The sequence below is a fragment of the Bradysia coprophila genome, unplaced genomic scaffold (genome assembly GCF_014529535.1).
Source record: "Bradysia coprophila strain Holo2 unplaced genomic scaffold, BU_Bcop_v1 contig_663, whole genome shotgun sequence".
NCBI classification, from domain to species: Eukaryota; Metazoa; Arthropoda; class Insecta; order Diptera; family Sciaridae; genus Bradysia; species Bradysia coprophila.
In genome coordinates this window covers 34,229-40,830 of record NW_023503903.1, presented here as the reverse complement: position 1 = coordinate 40,830, position 6,602 = coordinate 34,229, and positions in this window count along the sequence as shown.

The following is a 6,602-nucleotide window of genomic DNA, read 5'->3' as shown; positions in this document are numbered from 1 at the left end:
CAGAAGTTCATTGAAAGAATAATCTTTTCAATGCGAATTTAAAGGTCACATACGTCTTCCCTCCAAATATATGCAAGAGGTCGTAGTGTGTAGTTTCATAGGAAAAACTTTTTTTGTCGATTTGACCTACGATGTACTATGATTGTGTTGAATGTTGACTCAGTACTAAGTTACCAAGTTAGTGAATATGTGAAACGAACGTGACTTCTGAATAAAATAGTGAATTAAAAATTGGTAACTCTTTGAATCATATGATGAACAAATTCGCTAAAATTAGTCATCTAATTGAAAATATAATTTTTGAAGTTTACCTTGGCAAAATTGGTTGTTAATCTTGATAGCATGAAATCATCATATGTTTTTCAAGCAATAAAACGAGGCTTATGTTTCAGTCTTTGAACGTGTATCTGTATGTAACATAACGTTTCAGTCTATTAGTTATTTAGTTTAAAGTGTCGCATAGTGTTATGCAAAATCTAGCACTTTATTTGTTTAAACATTTATTTGAAAATACATATTGCCCATTGCTTACGTTTGACGTTGTTGTCAAAACAACAGATGGCTTGCCGTTTTAATTAAAATAATAAGAATACACTCGAGTACGTACTGACGTTTCGGCTTATATGAGTGTATTGTAATTTGTACGTTGTTCTGAGTTTGCTGTAGAAATTGTAATCAAACACAAAAAATAAATTGAAATTGTTCGTTCAATGTAATCTTATCAGCTAAAAATGTTATTAATTTCTCTTATCGAAATGTATTGACTATTAGTTCCCATCAAATATTTACATTTTTCAATTTTTTTTTATTGAAAATTCAAACGAAAAAAAAGTGTTCAAACAACACCAATCGTTTAGATGCCACAAATTTCAGACACAACCTTCTAAATCGTGATTAATTTCTATGGTAGCTGATAGAGCATAAAATTGAAAATAAAATATTCAGACGAACCTGTTGACATGTTAAAAATAATGCCACCCACACGAAAGCCCCGGCGATGCCTTGCGCAGTTTTTGTTTGTAGAAAAATACCATCTCCAACATGGCTCAGCGGGTCCATGGCAAGTGCGGCAGCTGATGTCTCCGTTACTCTTACCATAAGATTAGGAGTTTTTGTTGTAACATTCAAAACGGATTCTGTAGGCAGCACAGACATGCTATAATTCTGAAAAAAACCAGTAGAAAGGGAAACATTATTTTTCGATGAATTTTTCGAATTTTGTGTAATCTTAACGTGATATAGGTTATAAAATATTTCTTTTCTAATATTTTCTTGCCTATTAATTCAACTGTGGGGATGGGAAGACAATTACGTTGTGAGAATGATACAACTTCCAGGATACGGCTCAAGGTTCTTTTGAGGATAAAAATATGTTTAGAGCTGCTAATAGTACTTGAAAAGACTGTATCAATTTGATCAGACGAGAATCATACGAGTCATTTTAAAACGAGATTAATTACCAGGGGGTAACACATATTGCTACGTATTTATAAAATAGCTGTAGCTGTTCATGCACACGCAATGTGAGGTAACAAAGTTAATGATTCCAATGGGATGACAAACTTTACACATTTTTTCGCGTCGACTTCATTCATTCATTTCTACATTAGCCTGTTTCTTGTAATTATAGAAATGCAAATGGCATTCGACAATTATATCTACCTTTCTGTTTGTTCAATATTGACAGTAATTAATTAATCATGAAGCTCGTTAAAAACATACGAGACGTATATTTGGCGCAATAGGAAAAATTCAGACGTACAACAGAAATATCCATCTGTTATTGTAATTTTGAGGTAGCAACTATAGAAATGTATGTGACAAAAGAACCAATTCACTCGATTGTTGTATGAGTATATTTTCATCCAATCATTAGTCAATCAATTTCAGTCTTAAGAACTGAACAGGTAGACCCTGTTACTGATGCCTACTGGATAGGTTCGATTTAAAAACGATTCCGAACCGGGGATGTGACCTCTGCATTGAAGAATTAATTTGTTATGTATGCAATGGTCGCTTATTTAATGATTGAATTTCCATCTTTAGTCTGTGCAAAGAAAGTCAATTTCTGATGTGGTGCATCATTTGCGAAACCATAGAATGTTGTTTTGCGACAAACTGAAATAATAACACCATGTATATACAAGCCGCATAACCAGTAACCAGTATACTTGAAGGTAATATTAATCGAGTCACGCACTGTACAAAAATGTTATTCGTTCAATCAACCAATTGCATTTATTCAAATTCACAACTCAACATTTTGCAGAAAAATAAATGTTTTTCTTGTCATGTGTACCATACACCTTGCTAAATGCTAAATATTTGAAATCAACAGATCGCAAGAATGAAATTTAGCACCTTTTGACTTTAAGTGCTCAACTCATTTAAAGGAAACATAAAACTCGTCGAAATTGTTTCACATTGTTGTTAACTCTAATGGCTCTAATGTGTCATAAAAGAAAATAAATTTCTATCTCAAGCATAAAACAATTTTGGTATCTACTTTCAGATAAGGAGATAAAATGTTGATTCTTTCAAATAAAAACGAGTTACATCATACACAACAGAACAACTTTCAGCTTCCTCTCTTCGTTAATTGTTTGGCATTAAGTTAAAATTGATTCAATTTATCGTGAGTTATATGATCGTATCACTCAATAAAAACACAAACGCTAAACAAAACGAACAAAACCTGAACAGAAAAATTATAATGACTTTGATATAGATTCAAAGGTGTCTGGTTCGCCGTTCGTATGTTATTTTGTTAGTTACGAGTATACACAGCACCGTATACGTCAAATTATCAATATTTAATATAATTATCGCATTGTGACACAACTGTAAAGGCGATATTGATAACAAAATGTTGAGACAATTTATTACCAACTTTACACGATACGGATGAGAACAGTAATTGTAACTTCAAAAAAGAAAACTTTTGCGTCTGGTATTTCCATTAATTGAATTGACTCAATCGGATTCATGGAATTGCTTATCACACAAATTAAATAGCCTCGCATTATACACCCGAATATACAGTTGTAATGGTACAATAATTACAGTAGGAGGATTACAGCTTTTTTTAACCATTTAGCAGACGCGATAATAACAATTAAATCTATTACTTCTTTTGTTTAATGTCGATATGAGACCATATACTAACATCTTCTTCTGCGACCTCTTATTTTTGTAATTGCTGTAGATAACGGTTGAATTGTTTCTGTCGAGCTATTCAAATCAAACTCCATGTCATACGCCTACGAACTGAAATCGCAGCTACTGAACAATGCGCTAATTTCGGATTTCGTGTAAGGCAATATGGTAACATACAAAAGCATAACGACAGCATTAAAACGTTTATAAATAGAAAATATCGTAATTTATGCACCGATTTGAAACACATTCAATTGGATTTCGCCACTGTAAGACCGTTACATGTGTTTAATTGAAGAGTTTTTTTTATGTCTTGTTCGTCTAAACAATGTTTTATTACATTTCCACCCAAAAAATACAAGATCGATACTGTAACCTCCACCACAAGTTTAAGAAGAACCGCTAGCACACATGGTATCTACGCAATATATGGATTTTGTAGGTAAATAACTAATTCAAGTGTTTTGGTTACTGTATACTCCAAATTTCGACTGTGCTATAGAATAATAACGCACTGACGACACTTATTTCTCAACCATATGGAACGCGAACGTCATAAATGCTTATTATTTTCCTGTCGTGTTATTGTAACCGAAAAGAAAATTACTACACCAAAACGAACAAAACTCTTGTTTTCGAAAAGGTCAACAAACATTGATTCATGTAACCAGGGGATTATCTCGAAATGTTACTAAAATTGAGTCATCCACAATCGTGAAACGTATTAAAGGTATACCTTAGGTGTCGATTAATTTTGGAAGTAAAAAATATCGTTTGGTAAAAGTATAACTAAACTAATAAACGAAAATATGTCAGGGCCAATCTCACGAAATCGTTCCAAAACAAGAGAAATATTCTTTATTTGAAGTTGTCACAATTAAAAATATGAAACAATGAAGTAAAATTGCGAATTTACCTGAAATTGCACAACTCAATATTCTCGAGGCAATTCTTTTATTTATTGTAATATCCGTCTTATATTTTGCGTTTCTTTCTTTCTTTTCTTTTTTTTTAATAATCACACGTAAAAATCACTCAATCAGCACTTTCACCAAATTTTCACAATCCAAGTCCAAGTCGCTGTATTCACATTACTTCTTCAAAAGTTTTTTGTACGATCATTATCACGGAAATCTAAGTTTTCTACAGGCAGAACTTAAAAAACACAATTTAATTCTTTCACCTTTGTAACAACGACGGAATGTCAAAAAACTGTGGCCATTATGGAAACGAGTACTGAATACACTGAACTAGAATAAATGATTGAACAGAGTAGTTCGGTTAAAAGGTGGCTATGTGGCGCTAGTGTGACAGTTTAGCAGTGTTGACAATAATATTGCTTATCACGTAAGCGGAATATATTCAAAAACGTAGAATGAAAGAATTGCCTTGCGGACTAGACTTTCTTCGATTGATCTATTAACGGAGTCATAAATAAGAGACAAGCTCTGACTAATGTTAGTTCGATTTTAAAATTATGCGTGCTGGTTGACATAAATATGGCCTTTTTCCACTCATTACAAATTTTGAGGCACACAAATGTATGCAGGCATGCGACTCACTATTTTCAAAGATTTTGAAAGGCAGTCATTGTTTAGCTACGTTCTCACACTATTCTCACTTTTATTCACTTATTTCGACGAGAATGTCAAAGTTATTTTAACTTATTTAGATTCTTCGAAATTCAATCCACTCGGTCTCTGAGAGCTGGAGTATATTTTTTGTGATGAACGAGACTTTCTAACGAGCCCACACACATCAATTCCCGAATCGTAGTCTTGACATAGTAGCCACTCAAAATGTACCTTAAACCTTGGATTTTTGCTCTAAAATCGACCTCTAGCAACAGAAAAATTCTCTTGTATTAACTATTCAAAACAGTGTTAGTCACAGGTCACCTGACTTTCCTGAAATTCTCTGGGTAAAACAGAATTTTTTACTTGTTCAACGAGGGAAGAAAAGTTGAAAATTTTATTTCTACGTCTGTGGCCAGAGCGAAGCGAGACCACAATTTAAATAATCTAATCAAAGTGAATGATTTATACAACTAAACGGTGAAAAATCAAAAATGACCATTTCTTGCATTTCATCAACGCGCTTCAAGCAAAAGTGCTTCTAATGACTCAGACTCAGACTTCACATCTTGAGCTGGGGACCAGGCCCTGGTCCCAGTCAGGCTCTCTTAGAACAGTAAGGGAAAAGCATGTTGCGTTTTCCTGTTACTTTTCGGCCATCCAAGCTGTCCAGAGACTGTCCTGGTTGTCTATCTAGAATTCCCCAGGCCAGTCTAAGGTCTGCAGCGCTGGGCCGCCACTCAAGTTGCTAGAACTTATATACCTCTGTATACTACAGAGGTAACTAACAACAACTGCCGCCGCTCGGTCTGACAGTCGGACTAGCTACAAATGCAATTTTTCAATCAGTCAATATAGTTAGTCGAATTACCTCTCTCGCCAGTGTACTTACCACACACTTGGCTCACCGCCATTGTCATGTTTCTTGTTATCGCCGTCTGTTCGTCTCTTCCGACCTGCGCGACTTGACGACGTTCTTCCTGCACTTTCATCCGATCGCTGCGCACTTCAACAAGTACTCAGTAACCGCCCTGATTTAAACGCACGCGACTCATCCTACTCTACCGACCCAGTAGGAACAACAACCGCGTCGATCAGCCTTGGCTGGACTAGCTACTAAACTCCAACCTCAACGCTGACAACCCCCCACATGAGTCCTTCCCGAAAAAAGCAAAAAAACATAGCTCCGAGCACAAATGCGCCAGCCCCGAACAAAAATACGACTGTCCGTGGAAAATTCATGCGCTCTAAGAAAAGTGTACCTTTGACGCAAATTCGGGATATAGGCACACTTGTCTCAAAGCACATGAATCCCCCACAGACAATCACATTCTCTATTCAAAACCGACACACCCGTACATGTCTCCATGTCTCCACTCTTCCCAAAAAAAAACCATGTAAAGAGTTGCCAGCGATCAAAAACCTCGAAACGCACAAACGCAGGCCACAATTTCAGGGTGCCCCTGTTACCCTCTTAAGTCACAAAAGGACAACCAAAATGCAAACGCTGAAAAATCCAGGGTCCACGCCACATTGTCCTGAAATTTCGACGACATGAGTATCGGCGACTTCCTGAAGAAACGGCGAGTAGTCGCCGTTTCTTCAAGAAGTCGCTGTTTCTTCAGGAAGTCACCGTTTCTTCAGGAACTCGCCGTTTCTTCTCGTCGTTTCTTCAGAAAGTCACAGTTTCTTCAGGATGTCGCCGTTTTATGTAAAAAGCGCTGACTTTCTGTAAAAACGATGACTTCCTGAAGAAACAACGAGAAGAAACGGTGAATTCATAAGAAATAACAAGTTCCTGAAGAAACGGAGACGGAAGGTTCTAATCGTTCTTTCAGGAACTCACCATTTCTTCTCATCGTTTCTTCGGGA